The sequence below is a fragment of the Lactuca saligna genome, chromosome 8 (genome assembly GCF_052625555.1).
Source record: "Lactuca saligna cultivar CGN05327 chromosome 8, ASM5262555v1, whole genome shotgun sequence".
NCBI lineage: Eukaryota > Viridiplantae > Streptophyta > Magnoliopsida > Asterales > Asteraceae > Lactuca > Lactuca saligna.
In genome coordinates, this window is record NC_136424.1 from 257,130,538 (window position 1) to 257,149,153 (window position 18,616).

Below are 18,616 nucleotides of genomic sequence, written 5' to 3' on the forward strand. Positions count from 1 at the left end.
AAAAAAATATAGCATAACCTTTTTAGCATGCTTCTATCGTAAAAGAAAATATTTTTTTTATAAAATATGAACATTTTTTACAGTAACAATACAATACACTAAATAAGCCTATGAGATTTACATGGGGTTGATAAGGGCTCACTCAATCTGAAGGAAGCTTTCCACTTGAATCTATTTGACTGACTATAAGTTTAGTACAGTTGGTTATGCTAGTTTCTCTTAATACATCTAAGGTATGCTTCCAGTAAAAGATAAAGACATCAAAAGACACGTTGTATTTCAGCCAATATTCAACATAGAGTCATAGACTAAGCCAACTAACCTAACCATAAGCTAAAATCATTGTGGATAAAATCAAAAGAAGCTTCATGAGTATTATGATGTACACATAGAGAAACAGAAAAGATGCAATGATCAAAACAAGAACGTGTGTTATGAAGTAAAGTGGCAAATTGTAAAGAAATAGAACCACACTATAAGGGTTATTGACATATCAAAATAGAGAGAAGAAATGAACTAGAGACAGGTGGCAACTTTGGGAGCAAATCAAGGATTTAAATTTTAAAAACAGAATCACACTATAAGTGTTGTATAAATAAGGTCTATTTATTTTCTAGACTTAATAAACAATCTAAATGAGTTGCTAACTCTTGAAGCTACAAACCAGAAAGAAAAACATGTCATAATATGATTTTAGGAGAGAGATAAGGAGTTGGAAAATGCCATACCTTCTTTAACCTCTGCTTCGTATCTTCTTTTAAACCCATAACCGTTTTAGCAAGCCTAGCTAGGGTGTCATTGCTTATTACAATAGGGACTCCATTGGATAAATGATTTAGTATCATTACTTATCACTAAATCAACATAACTTTAACACCACAAATAATAATCCAAGTAAGTAAAACTTGTGAAACTAAAACTTATTATATATATATATATATATACACTTTTCTTTACCACTTCTACCCTTCCCTTGGGACGTACTGTTGTAAAAAGATTCAGATACTATGATGATGATGCATCACTAGCATTACCTTGAAAACCAAAGTTTAACTCAAATTAAATGTTAATTTAGATCTTGTTATTATTATTATAATTATTATTTCAATATTTAAAACTAACCAGCTCGTTCGACTTCCTTTCTTTCCAATTGTGTCTCTGCAATAGGAAGATTCTACGAATACTAGTAGTTTTAGGTTTAGAGCTCTCAGAGCCAGCTAGATCTATGTGGTTCTGCAAAACGAGTCAAAATGATGATAACACCCGTGGAAATATGTCTAAAATGAGGTTCAGGGGCATACCAGTTGCGACAAGTTGACAGCCTCACCTGGAAATATGTCTAAAATGAGGTTTAGGGGCATAACAGTCAAAATGATGATAATACCCTTTTTTTTGGAGGATATGCAACCTACTCATTTATCAGATCATTCAAGGTCCTAGTGCAACTCCTGAAAACAAAAAACATATTTATAAGGAGTTGAATATTTACAAAAAACATTCAAAACGTTGATAATACCCTTTCTTTTTGGTTTAGTGATTTTAAAATAAGAGTCTAGTTTCCTCCACATATTGTCTTTGAGGTGAGTTGAATATCTTCATGTATTTTTTTATCAACAATGTTATAAAAATATGGGATTTTTCGTTGTCATTTGGTGATTTACTTTGTTTAAAATAAATGTTGAAAAAAAATCATTTCCAAACACACCCAACAAGGGATGTTTGATAGTCATGGTAATTATCACTTTAATAATAATAATAATAATAATAATAATAAAAATAAAAATAATAATAATAATAATAATAATAATAATAATAGCAATAGCAATAAAAATAATAAGAGTAATAACAATAAATTTTATAGCATGGATAAAAAGGGGGAAGAGAGAGATACTTGCAACTATGTCACATCGAACCAGACGGCAGAAACGTTCGGGGTTTCGTGTGACTTAAATTGAAATATCATCACAATGAATATACATGAAACAAACACATACATCACCAACATTACATAGTACAACTGTCATTTTTCACATCAAGTACATTGTTTAAATATTACATATCCATAGAATAAATTGTTTGATGACTGACATCTCATAAAAGAAATTTCGAAAACACACCCGATGATTCTTCATTCTAATGGTTACCTGAGAATACAAGTTATTTTGAAAACGGTCAATATATATAATGTTGGTGTGTTCATAAGCATGTTCGATATAAAAATAGTTTGTATTATTTGTAAAACCCATAAAATCAGATATTTTCTGAAACAACAATTGTTTACGAAATAGGTGCGATGTTCCATAAGTATATGCGTGAATGATTTCAAACGTGTAAAAGTGAGATGTTTCCCATAATAAATTCTTATATTATCGTTGTTGTAAGTAAAAGTGAAAAATGTTGTTTCCCAGGAAACCCGATGTTTTCCGACTTAAATAGTATGATCTTTTTGTATTATTGTATTGTCACAATCAAATGAATATGATTCCCCATGATTACTTAGATGGTGTTATATCTCTATGCGGGTCGCTATAACCATGCATAATAATGACTAATTCGTCTGTCTTGGCATTCTTGCGAATGCTGGCATTGAATTAAGATTTTGTCACCCTAGAGTGGCCGAGTCTAACTATAACGAACAACTTAGGTATGGGGGAGTCACCCCATACAGATCTATACAAAAACTCTCGCTCTCCCTGCAGGAGACTCTGTTTAAAACTATAGACTATGACTGACACTCATTGGTGTCACTCGTTATTTTCCCATTAAATCCAACTAAATTTGCTTAACCTTGTTTAACTACCTGGTTTATGTTTACTTGAACCAAAAGGTAAGCCAAACAGATGAAGAGAAGAGGGCAACAGAGGCGCACTAATCATGTCTGTTATTATAAGCCGTCGAGTATGCGACGGACGCATTAGTCCATCATACATATGAATGATTTTTGGACCATACTGTGACAACCCGAAATTTTCCATTCGGTCAAACCCTAAAAGTCAACCACTTCGTATTATAAGTCAATGTTATTATTTCTTATTTTTAAGAAATATAAAATTCGTTTGATTATTTTAATATTATTTTTAAACGAACGGATGAAAGAAAGTGTCGTCACGGGTTTTGAATTTTAAAAACCGCAAACACCCCGCGTCTTAGAAATTCCCGACCAAACTTTTATGTTTGGGTTGAAAAATCACCCATAAACCGTGAACTCATACATATGTAAGAGTTTACTCCCCAAAAAGCAAGTCATTTGTGTTTACTCCCCAAATGTCAAAAGAGTAAAGTCCAAAATATCCTCTCAAATATCATCCAAGATTTAATTCCAAATCTTCAAAGTTGTAAGTGTTCTAACCATTTCAAGTTCGTATATCACTTAATCTAGTGATTGTACATCCTTTAATCCATTCATTTATGTGTTTTGACTAGTTTTTCCAAAACACCAAGAACACACACTAAGTGTTCATGGATTTAATGTTCATTTCAAACTTCCTCTATGTAAGTTCTTCTATCCTAGAGTCATTTTAAGCTTTCTATACATGTTTATACCAAGGAAAAGTCCCAAGAACACCAAGGACAAGGTGTTCACGGTTTAGATGCTTCACAATGCCTTAAGGACTTGTTTAGATCCATCCTTGATGAGTGTAACAAACAAAAAGCACCAAAATCATATATTTTTATGTGTTTACGGTTTGGGGATCTCCCAAAACCGTAAACACCTCAAATGTGGTGTAAATGTCCCAAAAATGGCCCATAGTTGTTCCTTATGGCTAAATCTAACCTAGACTAGTGCCATGTTTGAGCTAAGGACTTGAAAACCCCAAATACCATAAACTTAGGAGTTTAAGGTAGTAAACACATGAGTTTAATGTAGTAAACTCATGAGAAATGGTCCTTAGACCATAAACTCCATTTAAGAGTGTTTTGATGCCACACAACACTTCCAAAGGTTAATTCGTGAAGTAGGAATGCTTGGAATAGCCTAGAAGACTTCAAATCACCAAATGGTCAAAAGATTTGGAGTTTACGGCCGTAAGCTCAAGAGTTTACGACTGTAAACTCAAGGGGCGTTGATCCTTACGGAGTAAACTCATTTTAAGAGTTACCCTTGAACCCCAAACACAGTAGCCTTTCCCTACAACACTTAGATGCAACCCTTGAGACTTTTAACACTTGTATAAAGTGTTTAACATGTCCTAGAGTGTTTTAACTCTGTTTATTAGTTGTTTAATGACTAATTAGGTATATACATATATCCTTATATGTTATTAGGATCTTTGTGTGTGTCAAAGTCTTCACTTGACACCAAGTACTTATCCGACACTTCTTTCCAATCCACTTACCACAGGTAAGTTCATACCCCTTAAATAATGTTTTAAACTACTTTTAAATGTTTTATGGGGGGGGGGGGGGAAACAAGTAGAATCATACCAGTTATTATATCAATCACATGTGATTAATAAGTAGAATTATGTTAGTTATTATATCAATCACATGTGATTAATATGTATCATTCAAATGATTTGCTACACATCAGCCATTTTACAAAACAGTTTTCTTCAAATGATTTTAATAAACATTTTATATGTTTTAAACTCTGTATTACACTGTAGATTTCACTCTGTATATTACCTTTCAAACTTATTTACAATTGTGTTTCAAACAAGTGTTTCTTTATACTAAACTGTTTTACCAAATCCATGTCTTCAAATTGTTTTATAGATTGACATCAAATCAATCTTTTCTTAAGATAATAATTATGTTCATAGGTTTTACAAAACTTACTTTATGCTTTTATATTATAAATTGCATGCCTATATATGTATATTTATATGAGTAATGTTTAAAAGACTTAGGAAGGCTATCCACCCTATTTCCTTTTCGCGCTTGAGATGTGTTCTGGTGGGATATCGGGTACCCGTCCGAAGGTTGTTTAAATATTAGTTATATATCATGTGTACATATGTAGTCATAAAGGTTCTTCCAATTCAATCAATACCCTTGGATAGCAAGGGTATACATCCATGTCCATACATACCAGTTAGATTACTAGTAAACTACCCTAAGGGTAGTTTAGGAAGATACTAGAACTATTACTAGAATACAATATCATACTATGAGTCAGTTCATTCATGAGTCAATACTTACTACTATGAGAACATATACAACGATACTAGAGAGGAACATATACAACAATACTAGAGAGGAACATATACAACTATACTAGAGAAGAACGTATACAACTATACTAGAGAAGAACATATACAACGATACTAGAACGAGTACATTACTATACATGCTAGATAGAGAGAGAGATCACACATTACAGCTAGCACACGTGGAACATTATAGTACATTACTATACTATTACATATATATGTTTACATGATCCCTTACATGATCACACTTACATTAGAACAACTACATGATCACTTACATGATCACACTTACATATACATAGGACAGACGTCACTAGGCGCTATAGCATGGAACCAGTTCAGTATCTAACTATACCGATGAATCACAACGCAATTGTGATCGTTATATCGAGTATACATGATCATAGTAATGTGGATGCTCATGGCTTGCATACATGTAGGGGTCATGGGTAGGTCCCAAAATCCCTTTGATAGGGGAGCGTATAGTTTGGGATCTAGACATCACATTATACCGTATCCGTCAAATAAGGCAGTTGAGTATCGATGTGGTTATTTATTTCAAATACTACAGTACTTAGAAGTATTACCTTAGACTTAAGGTAATTGGTACGGTTGTAGTTCAGTGCTACACCATAGTACTATTCCATTTTCCCATTACATTCACTTTGTGAACATTCACACGACGCACAGTAATGTAGAAACTATCTTTTTGATTAATGGTATTCAGACTTTGGAAAATACACACTCCTACAAGAGATGCATTCAGAACAGTTAGGTCTTGGTAGAAGACTACATGAGAACAGTTAAGTCTTGGTAGAAGACTCCTTTTGTTACTAATAGGAATCATAGGGATTTCTAGGTTTTTTCAAACGTTTACAATTGTTTTACAAACATGTTCATACTTACAATTCATATACATTTTCATACTTACAATTCATTTACATTTTCAATACTTACAATTCGTATACATACAAATACTTACATTTCAAATACGTACAAGTATTTACATACAAATTAAGACACTAAAATACTTATGATCTCACCAGCTTTAAAGCTGATACTGGCTTTCAAAATTACTTGTATCCTCAGGTCATCATAGATAGGTACCGATGCAAGGACTAGGGAAGATGGAGCTCGTTGAAGATTCATCTTTCATTTTGATTTATGCTTTAGTGTTTATCAAAATTTAACAGAACACACTTGTATAATAATTGTATTATTAATGCAATGGATGATGTTGTTGCTTGCTTACTAATTTTCATTGTTGTGATACTGTACATGATGTCCTCCACCCCAGAACATTTCCGCTGTTCTTGGTTTTGGGGTTTGACAGATTGGTATCAGAGCATTGTTTATAGTGACTTAAGTATATCAACCCATAAAAGATATACTAACTATAAATACATAAGGGATTAAAAATACTCTGACCCAGAGTTTATACTTTAAATAATAAAATATTTAAGTAAGTATATGTGCTGCATTCATACTAAAATCAGTGTCACTAGGTCAGTACAAAAGAATTACGATTGTTGGGCAACACAAGTGCGCTTAGAGACATATGGTCAAAACTGGGAAGATATAGCCTGATAACCTATATTATCCGAGAGTTGACTAGCATGTGCCTAAGTTTAATTGTGTGGTTGCAACAATGCTAAAATCTTACCAACCGTAGCAGAATGAGAACAATAGAACATAACATTAAAAATTTAAAATACTATAGGAGTATTTGGTGTTACTATAAGTACTTTATACTTGAGAATTAAAACGGGATTCTTCATTACTAAGTTGATAGTTGCTAAGTGGATACACTAAGGCTATATGTAATGAGGATGTAACAGACTTAGAATCTGTGAAAATTTTTACTTTACCCCTATTCTGTGTGAATATGGAGTTAAGGTCACTTATTCGAAGGCCTATCCTGTTTCGATTACATATAACTGGTATGCACTTCACAAATAGCGATGTAACTGATGAAGATTTTCTAAATAATTATCTAGATAGTTCGTCTAATAATTATTTTCTTACCCCAAATCTCGCGTAGATAACATGGATGCACTCCATCCCCACGACAACCTGTTCCTTTCGAACGAAGTTATTGCTGGATGGTTTGAAGAAGAGCCAAAAAATGATCATCCTATCCCTGTGAATGATCACCATGATGAAGACCTTTCGGATGGTACTAACTCCGAACCCGAGGTTGAAGATCTACCCTAGGCAGCTCCCGTTCAAATTCCTAACCCTCGTCCGGCTTTTCATGGCCCGACGTCTCCATGGGTGGAATGTTTGGAAACATGGAGCCAAGGAAAAAATCAGCCCATGCCATTTGATGGTGATCGAAACTTTTATGACCTGAGCAACGGGGGCTCGGCAGACAGAAGCTTGCCAATCCTGGTCCGCAGAGTGGTCCGAAATGAGATTCAAGGCAGGACAGCCCTACATCAAATCACTGAAGTTGTTACCAATGTGAGAATGCATACCCTCTGCACCATTCGTCTAGAAGATGCTAGTGAGAGATCTGAGAGAAACCATGAAACCCTGTTACAGGCACTAGCTGAATCCCAAGCCGAAGTCATAGAGCTCCGAGTACGACAGAGGGTGTACGAAAGACACCTACTCGATGTAGGACGTCAACTGACTGAACTAAGAATTAATCAGAGGGATTACCGTCGCCAGTAATAAATGCTTTACTTTATTTTCCTTTTAAAAAGGAATGCTTTTCTGTCTATGCCCGATGTGGTATTCTCTATGAAATTATCTTGTACCGTAAGTACTTTGGTTAGGTCTTTATGCTGTCAAGAACTACCTTCTCTGTGGATATGATGTAAGACCTTTACATGGTCATTTCTCCAAATCTTTACATCGTGAATATCAAAGATATTAACAGCCGGCTAACTTCTGTGTCATCCTTCATTTAAGTACTCATATCATACTTTCATTGGAGTCTATCTGAAACCTGCATTAGTCAAGTCATTGGACTATAGTAATTTAACTCCGGAGACATTTCCAAGTCTCTTTTAGTGGATTGGATCTTGTTATTCACCAACCACAATACCTAGGCTTGAACGACAAACGTTTTGAGACCATTCTACGAACTTACTTTCACTCATCACTAGGACTGCATTCATAGGGAGGTAGGTCAAACCTCCGTGAACACAATTCCAATCTGTACTAAGACTGCATCATTGGGAGGTAGGTCAAACTTTCGAGAACATAGTCTTGCTTTCACTTAGAAAATCGAAGTACATCTAGGGTCAACCAGAATCGCTCACAAAATCCTTATCTTTCGTGTTACAGAATCATGTCGTCATCCGGAAACAATCAGTCGAACGACGAAACCTCCGCCTTTCCTATGAACACCGCTACCTTTCAAACAACAATTACAGCTGCCGTGGTGGCTGCCGTAACTGCGGTCCTTGCGCACCGTAGCACTATCAGCCCAGTCAATGCTGCTGATGGGAATGAATTTTCCAATCGTGGTATCCACCCAGGAAGTTGCCAAACTGTAACAGTCACAGGCTCGCAAAGCCGAAAAGCAGAGAACAAGAAACGAAAGCGTCAAGCGTGGAAAGAATGCAAGAGATCCCAAAGGCTGGCTATACAACATTAGCAAGTGGAAACCCCTGCCGTTCCCATACCGAGCAGGTCATATGAGGGAAAACTCCCGAAGTGTGATAAGTGTAGTTTCCATCATCATGGGGCTTGCCATGAGATGCAATGTTGCAATTTCCTATACATAGGGCACCATGATCGTGGCTGTGGAGCACCGGCATGACCCATCACTCAAGTCCCTTCCATCGAAACTAACCCTACACACAAGAGTGGTTATAACGCCGAACGATTTAGGAAGCAATTCTCAAAGTGGAGTAACGAGGAAGGCACTCGTTTCCACATAACACTTGCTAAACACCGCAATCCCGTCACCAATGCTAGTACTAGCCAGTCATGCCACCAATGCAGAGAGATAGGTCACTTCAAGGAGGATTGCCCTATATCATGGAACTCTAGCGCAGATGGGAGGATTCTTAGGATCACAGCTGCGGGAGAACCTGCTCCGGAACCACGTTATGTAATTTAGGGGTGTTGTTGTAACAGACCTCTAAACTACCCAGAACTAGTGCAACTAGAGTCTTACTTTTTGCGAGATCCTATCAGTATAGAGATCCTCGTGCTGCGTATATCTGTCTTTTGTAGTATACCTTATTCGCAGCAATGGTCTTGTTGTAAGTCTAAAGTATTGTAACTCTGTTGATGGTTGCACGGTTGTGTTTTGTCTGTAAACGTCTTATGCTCAAATCTAATGTCTTTATGTTCCAGTGTGATTTCGACATTATCATACGAATCTATTCAATTTGATCCTCACGAAAACAGCTTCATACGTACATCTCTTTCTTCTAGATCACTTTTCCAGCAAAGCCGTTATATCAGAACACCGAAGTACTCATGCCAGGAGTACCTCTTAGTTATTTTCTTTCCGAAGAAATCCCCGAAGTACCACTCGTGCAGTACGTCAAGTTTAATCCAAGGATTCATGCGATTGATCCATCACTGAGGAATGTATACATAAGAGTGATATATAATCAAGTTTCTACAGGCTTAGAATTGATGATTCCACTTTAAGTTCTTTTTCCTCGAAAGGATGTGAACTTAAAGAAGAATTAGTTATTCGACTACCTTTTCAATCTTAATTATATACGACTCGTATACACGAGATTGTGATTGTAAAACCATGTATGAATTCTAATATGAACTTCAGGACGGAGAACTGCCTAAGCCTACGAGTAATCGCATCGTCATGTGAACAAACTTAGAACCTAGTACGACTCTTTTAAACAGATCGCTCTACAGCTTAAACACCTACGGAGACACAAGAATAGCCTGGACAAGTTAGAAAACTACATAGAAAGAGAATTAGAAAACAAGGCTTCTCACCTTGGAGAACCCCGGTCATATTCTCCCAGAGATCGACGGATTGCATCGTATGTGCCTCGGATATCGAGGACTCCGTCAAGATTTTCATAGAAATCATTATCTCTGCCTCGCATAGATGAAATGGTTGAACAAACGCAAGGAAGAATTACTTCCAGGAATGAATCTGAGATCCGAATATCACCAGTTCGAGTGTCAGGGAAAGATGTCTTGAAGACTATCTCTTGAACTCGATGCGAACACTTCGAGTGTGTAGTGATACCTTTCGGATAGGACCAATACATCAATAGTTTTCATGAGCTGAATGAATAGGGTTACGTCTTTAATTACTTGGATCAGTTCGTCATTTCTCCATGTAATGACTTACTTATCTACCGTCGTAGTAAGAAGAAAACCCATGGAAACATTTCCTAAAGAGGAACTTTTAGCGAAGTTCTCTAGGCACGAGTTTTGGAAATTGAAAAGTCAAATTTCTATGACACACTGTTAGTAGTGTGGGAAATTTTGAGTACTCTTTCAATTTGTCAAAGCCGATGAGAATTTCTCGACACCAGAGACGCCGATAGTCTTTCGCCAAATTCTAGGTCTTACAAACCTATTGTCATAGTTCATTCAGAACTCCTCGAAAAATTACAGAAACCTTTTCGACTCTGACCCAGCGAGGGGTAACCCTTGACTGGGAAGTTAAACAAGAAAAAGAAACCTTTGGAATTCCAAGTGAGTGACCAAGTTCTTTAGGATAACACACTCTGGGAATGGCTTAATACGCTTCGTATTGCGTGGAAAGCTAAATCCAAGATAGATAGGATGTCCGAGATTCTTACCAGAATCGGTCATGTATCTCGTAGACTAGATCTACTCCGCGAACTTAGTAACGTACACTCTACTCTTTTTGTCTCGATCGTAAAACCATACCTTTCCGTTAGGACTCTTATAAGTCCACTTGTCGAGATCCTCGCCTTCGTATTAGAACCGTAGTGACCCTCGACCGAGAGGTCAAGCGGACAAAACAACGCCAGTGCCAGTTAGTGAAGGTTCGTTAGGATACCAACCGAGAACCCGATTTCACTTAGGAGTGCTAGAATCCGTCGATTAGGAAGTTTCCTCCTCACGACTCGATCATTCATACCTACTTCCTTATCTAAATTCTAATTTCGGGACGAAATTCCCTTTAACAGGGGGATGATGTGACAACCCGAAATTTTCCATTCGGTCAAACCCTAAAAGTCAACCACTTTGTATCATAAGTCAATGTCATTATTTCTTATTTTTAAGAAATATAAAATTCGTTTGATTATTTTAATATTATTTTTAAACGAACGGGTAAAAGAAAGTGTCGTCACGGGTTTTGAATTTTAAAAACCGCAAACACCTCACGTCTTAGAAATTCCCGACCAAACTTTTATGTTTGGGTTGAAAAATCAACCAAAAACCGTGAACTCATACCTATGTAAGAGTTTACTCCCCAAAAGGCTAGTCATTTGTGTTTACTCCCTAAATGTCAAAAGAGTAAACTCCAAAATATACTCTCAAGTATCATCCAAGATTTAATTCCAAATCTTCAATGTTGTAAGTGTTCTAACCATTTCAAGTTCGTATATCACTTAATCTAGTGATTTTACATCCTTTAATCCATTCATTTATGTGTTTTGACTAGTTTTTCCAAAACACCAAGAACACACACTAAGTGTTCTTGGATTTAAAGTTCATTTCAAGCTTCCTCTATGTAAGTTCTTCTATCCTAGAGTCATTTTAGGCTTGCTATACATGTTTATACCAAGGAAAATTCCCAAGAACACCAAGAACAAGGTGTTCACGGTTTTGGGAGGCTCCCAAAACCGTAAACACCCAATATAGTGCCTTAGGGTGCTTTAGGGTGTCTAGATGCTTCACAATGCCTTAAGGACTTGTTTGGATCCATCCTTGATGAGTGTATCACACAAAAAGCACCAAAATCATATATTTTTATGTGTTTACAGTTTGGGGATCTCCCAAAACCGTAAACACCTCAAATGTGGTGTAAATGTCCCAAAAATGGCCCATAGTTGTTCCTTATGGTTAAATCTAACCTAGACTAGTGCCATGTTTGAGCTAAGGACTTGAAAAACCCAAATACCATAAACTTAGGAGTTTAAGGTAGTAAAATCATGAGTTTAAGGTAGTAAACTCATGAGAAATGGTCCTTAGACCGTAAACTCCATTTAGGAGTGTTTTGATGCCACACAACACTTCCTAAGGCTAATTCGTGAAGTAGGAATGCTTGGAATAGCCTAGAACACTTCAAATCACCAAATGGTCAAAAGATTTGGAGTTTACGGCTGTAAACTCAAGAGTTTATGACCGTAAACTTAAGGGGTGTTGATTCTTAGGGAGTAAACTCATTTTAAGAGTTACCCTTGAACCCCAAACACACTAGCCTTTCCCTACAACACTTAGATGCAACCCTTGAGACTTTTAACACTTGTATAAAGTGTTTAACATGTCCTAGAGTGTTTTAACTTTGTTTATTAGTTGTTTAAAGACTAATTATGTATATAAATATATCCTTATATGTTATTAGGATCTTTGTGCGTGTCTAAGTCTTCACTTGACACCAAATACTTATCCGACACTTCTTTCCGATCCACTTACCACAGGTGAGTTCGTACCCCTTAAATAATGTTTTAAACTACTTTTAAATGTTTTATGGGGGGGGGGGGGGATACAAGTAGAACCATACTAGTTATTATATCAATCACATGTGATTAATAAGTAGAATTATGCTAGTTATTATATCAATCACATGTGATTAATATGTAACATTCAAATGATTTACTACACATCAGTCGTTTTACCAAACAGTTTTCTTCAAATGATTTTTATAAACATTTTATATGTTTTAAACTCTTTATTACACTGTACATTTCACTCTGTATATTACCTTTCAAACTTATTTACAATTGTGTTTCAAACAAATGTTTCTTTATACTAAACTGTTTTACCAAACCCATGCCTTCAAATTGTTTTATAAATTGACATCAAGTCGATCTTTTCTTAAGATAATAATTATGTTCAAAGTTTATAGAAAACTTACTTTATGCTTCTATATTATAAATTGCATGTTTATATATGTATATTTATATGAGTAATGTTTAAAAGACTTAGGAAGGCTATCCACCCTATTTCCTTTTCGCGCTTGAGATGTGGTCAGGTGGGATATCGGGTACCCGTCTGAAGGTCATTTAAATATTAGTTATATATCATGTGTACATATGTAGTCATAAAGGTTCTTCCAGTTCAATCAACACCTTTGGGTAGCAAGGGTATACATCCGTGTCCATACATACCAGTTAGATTACTAGTAAACCACCATAAGGGTAGTTTAGGAAGATACTAGAACTATTACTAGAACACAATATCATACTATGAGTCAGTTCATTCATGAGTCAATACTTACTACTATGAGAACATATACAACAATACTATAGAGGAACATATACAACTATACTAGAGAGGAACATATACAGCTATACTAGAGAAGAACATATGCAGCTATACTAGAGAAGAACATATACAACAATACTAGAACGAGTACATTACTATACGTGCTAGATAGATAGAGAGATCACACATTAGAGCTAGCACACGTGGAACATTATAGTACATTACTATACTATTACATAGATATGTTTACATGATCCTTTACACGATCACACTTACATGAGAACAACTACATGATCACTTACATGATCACACTTACATATACATAGGATAGACGTCACTAGGTGCTATAGCATGGAACCAGTTCTGGATCTAACTATACCGATGAATCACAACACAATTGTGATCATTATATCGAGTATACATGATCATAGTAATGTGGATGCTCATGGCTTGCATACATGCAGGGGTCATGGGTAGGTCCCAAAATCCCTTTGATAGGGGAGCGTATAGTTTGGGATCTAGACATCACATTATACCGTATCCCTCAAATAAGGTAGTTGAGTATCGATGTGGTTATTTATTACAAATACTACAGTACTTAGAAGTATTACCTTAGACTTAAGGTAATTGGTACGGTTGTAGTTCAGTGCTACACCATAGTACTATTCCATTTTCCCATTACATTCACTTTGTGAACATTCACACGACGCACCGTAATGTAGAAACTATCTTTTTGATTAATGGTAGTTAGACTTTGGAAAATACACACTCCTACAAGAGATACATTCAAAACAGTCAGGTCTTGGTAGAAGACTACATGAGAACAGTTAAGTCTTGGTAGAAGACTCCTTTTGTTACTAATAGGAATCATAGGGATTTCTAGGTTTTTTCAAACGTTTACAGTTGTTTTACAAACATGTTCATACTTACAATTCATATACATTTTCATACTTACAATTCATTTACATTTTCAATAAACGTATGTGATTATATTGGGCCTAAGAAATCATGATATTGAGTCATAAGACCCAATAGCACGAATAGAAGATATTTGAGCCCAATCATTGAATCTTTTATGTTTTGTCGAGTTTAAGTTTTTAGTGTTGGTATTTGTTGTATTTTTATTTTATTCGCAATGATAAAACAAAACTAACTTATTGTTTGATATATAACGAAGCTTATATATATATATATATATATATATATATATATATATATATATATATATATATATATATATATATATATATATATAAGCCGTGTTTTATGAACTTGATATTTTAACCCAACGATTTATAATTGTTTATTTGGTCTAAAAATATTTAGTTGGACTATTGTAACCCCTTTTTCTATAAAAATGGCACTTTTAGTCCCTTTTTATGAAAATTGACATTTTTAGTCCTTAGACCATTTTTCTTGACCGTTTTGACCCAAACTTTGTTTAAATGGTAATTTCAACCCAAAACTATTTTATTGGTCATTTTCAACCATTATTTGCAAAAAGTTTACATTTTTCGCCCAAATTTCCGTAAGTTTTAAAGTTTTGACCCCAAAATCAAAAACTTTGCATTTTTAGTCCAAAGTTAGTAATAAACTCATTTTAACCCCTGAAAAAGTTATTTACATTTTAGAACCATAGTTTGTTGAGTTTTTCCAGTTCAGTCCCTTAAAATTTATGTTTTTGACCCTTTGGAAAGTGTTATTTTCATAAATATCAGCTTTTATACAAATAACCAACTTATAACCCTCATGAAATCAACAAATTACAATTTATGCCCAATCTTTGTTATTTTCGCAAATATGACACTTGTAGGGTTCTTTTGGTTTTGTTTTTCTCTTTTTAATCGTAAGGACTCTTAGATCCATGGTGTATGTTGTTTATTATGTTTTTGTTTATGATTCTTTCACCCTTGTTGCTATAGATCTTGAAATATAACAAATATTACATATTATCACAACCAAAAAACTAAAGAAAGAAGATCTAGCATGCAAACACACATATATCATCACATAATACTTGTATTCTCTCCCCCCCCCCCCGCCCTCTAAAAAAAACAAGTAAAAACCTAAACCAAGGGGGTATGAACTCACCTTCGATTGATGCTCACGGTTTTGAAGAAGAAATGGAAAGATTTTTGGTCCTAGCAACAACTTGGATAGACTTTCAAACTTAGAGGATTTCTAGGAGATTAGATCATGAAACAAAGCTATGTAAGAAGGAGTTTTAGTATTACGATGGAAGTAGATGGTTTTTTTTATACCAACTTATCAAAGGCTGAAAAACTTGATGAAGATCCTTAAAAATTCAAGCAAAATTCGAGATATCTTGATGGAAGGTGTTGGATGATCTTGAAGGTGGCTTGGAGAAGATTTGAAAATGTGTGTGTGTGTTGTGATGTTCGGCCGAGGATAAGAAGAGAGAGAGAGGGGGGAGAGAGAGAAGTGAAATGACCATTATGGATGTATGTTGGTCCATGCATGGGGATATGAAGGGAAATATCAAGGTGGCACCTCCAAAAGTCAACTATCCCCATAATACTTCTTTTCCTTTTTTTAATACTTGGATCGATATTTGGGCTAGGGGGAGGAGGTAATTTGATTTGGCCCACTTCTTATCTTGGTTCGAAGTTATTAGGCCCATGGAGAAGTTTTCGGCCCATTGGGCCTTTAGGGTAGTTTACAACCCAATTTGGATAAAAGAATGAGTTTTATGGCCCATTAGTGCTTATTGGATTTGTTATTGCCCAATAAGACTCATTAAGGTAGATCAATTCATTTTGGATTCATTATGGCCCAAAATGTAAAGTTTTATGAAGGTGGGTCTAATTAGATCCCATTTAAGGGTCCTAAGCCCAAAATAGTCAAATTGGAGGCTTATTGGTCTATTAGGCCCAATAAGAAAATCCTAGTCCATAATGGACTTAAACCGTGATTTTTAGGGTTTCCAATCTTTTGTTGACTATTTGAAGTGTTTGCATAGGGTGTTTGATGGAATCTTGTAGTTATTGAATAAACATTATGCATACTTTCAAGTTCTAGTTACCAATGTTATCATTGTTAATGTTTACAAAAGCATTAGAATTCCTAGTTGTGACAAACTGGCTCAGTACACACACTCCTTATATCAGCACCTAAATCACAAAACCAATCCCTAAACTTTAACTAGTTAACTAAAATCACCCGAAAAGAAAAATAAACAAAACATACCCGTAGAATTCGGGCAAAGACGAGCCAAAAGCTCAAACTGAACATCCCTTTCACAGTTCATAGTCCGTGTATGAATCTTGAAAATCTATGTCCTACTTTCCATATCAGGTCTGAAACTATTCAACCAAATATCTATCGAGCTGATTCACAATTTCAAGCATGGTTCTTTGAACCTTATTGTACCCACCTGCCCCATCATCAAATCTAGCACCACCAATTACATCCACTTCATCAAAGAAAACAATGCAAGCCTTTTTGGATCTTGCCATCTGTCAAATCTCAAGAGTTGATTAAAAAGGGTGTGTTTGGTAGCAAATTTGAAAAGTATAGGGACCATAAATGTATACCTGAAATAATTTGCGAACCATGCAAGCACCATCAGCAACATACTTTTGAATAAGTTCACTTCCATTTACATGTATAAAACACGCATCAGTTCTATTAGTAACTGCTCTTGCCAAAACTTTTTTTCCAGTTCTAGGTGGGCCATAGTAGAGGACACCTTTTGGAGGGTCAATTCCAAGTTATACAAATTTCTCGGGGTGGAGCATGAGTAGTAACATATGTTAATATATCTTTCTATAAAAGACTAAACTGCCCCTAATAACATGCTGAATTTCTTTTTTCATTTACTAACATATGTTAATAGTATAAACCAAAGACTAAACTAACCCTAATAACACGCTGAAAAACTATTATGAGCAACATGCAATCCTGAAATACAATGAACAAGAAAATAATGATTGATACTAATAACATGCTGAAAAGTAATTCAGTAAATAAATAAATAAAAATATCTGGATGCTGAAAAAGTATAGTTTTGTTTGTAAAGGATTGGCCCCTGAACATGTATTTGACATATGATTAGCCCCTGAACAGTTTTTTTTGTCAAGATTGGCCCTTGTATAGTTCTTTTGTCCCTTTACAGTTTTGGCCCCTGTATAGTTTTTTTAGTCCCAATACAGTTTTGGACAATGTATAGTTTTGTTTTTGCTCAGTTTTTGTCCCTAAACATGTGTAATCATTGTTTCTTTAAATGATAAATACTTATGTAGGTTGGAAACAAATGTTCAATAAATAAATCATGGATTTCCTATAGTTGATTATCAAATGTATATGATGAAGGTATGAATGATTTTCTAGAGTTTGCACAAAGTAATAATCCAAAGGTAGATGTAATTCCATGCCCTTGTGTAAATTGCATCAATTTGTGTCACCACTCAATTAACAATGTCCGTTATCATTTATTTGCCCATGGCTTCAATGAGAATTATAAGATTTAGTCTCTCCATGGAGAAAAACAACCCAAGAGTGATTCTAGATGCCATAACAATTCCATTCCTCATGATGCTATTTATACAAAGGATATGCTACATGATGCCTTAAAATATGTAGACGAAGAACCTGTTTCATTGAAATCACTTCTTGAAGAATGTGATAAGCCACTTTATGTAGGGTTTAAGTATAATGAACTTAGTGGGTTATTGAAATTCCAACATTTAAAGGGTCAGTTTCGATGGTCTGATGCTAGTATTGATGCTTTGTTGTCTGTCCTAAAAGATATCTTACCATCAAACAATACCATCCCTAGCTCGATATATGAGTCCAAGAAGTTGCTAAAAGAAGTAGGTCTACAATACCATAAAGTGCACATGACTTAACTTAGCAAGAACAAGGTCGGGTCAATAATGGGAAGCTTACACATCCTCGCGATACCCCTTCTTGGAAGCTTGTTGATAACATGTGGGAAAAATTCAGACAAGTAAAACGAAATCTTATATTAGCCTTGTCTGTTGATGGTATCAATCCTCACAAGTCATTAAATTCCAAGCATAGTTGTTGGCCGATTATCATAATAAAATATAATCTACCCCCTTATTTGTGTATGTTAAGAAAATTCATGATGT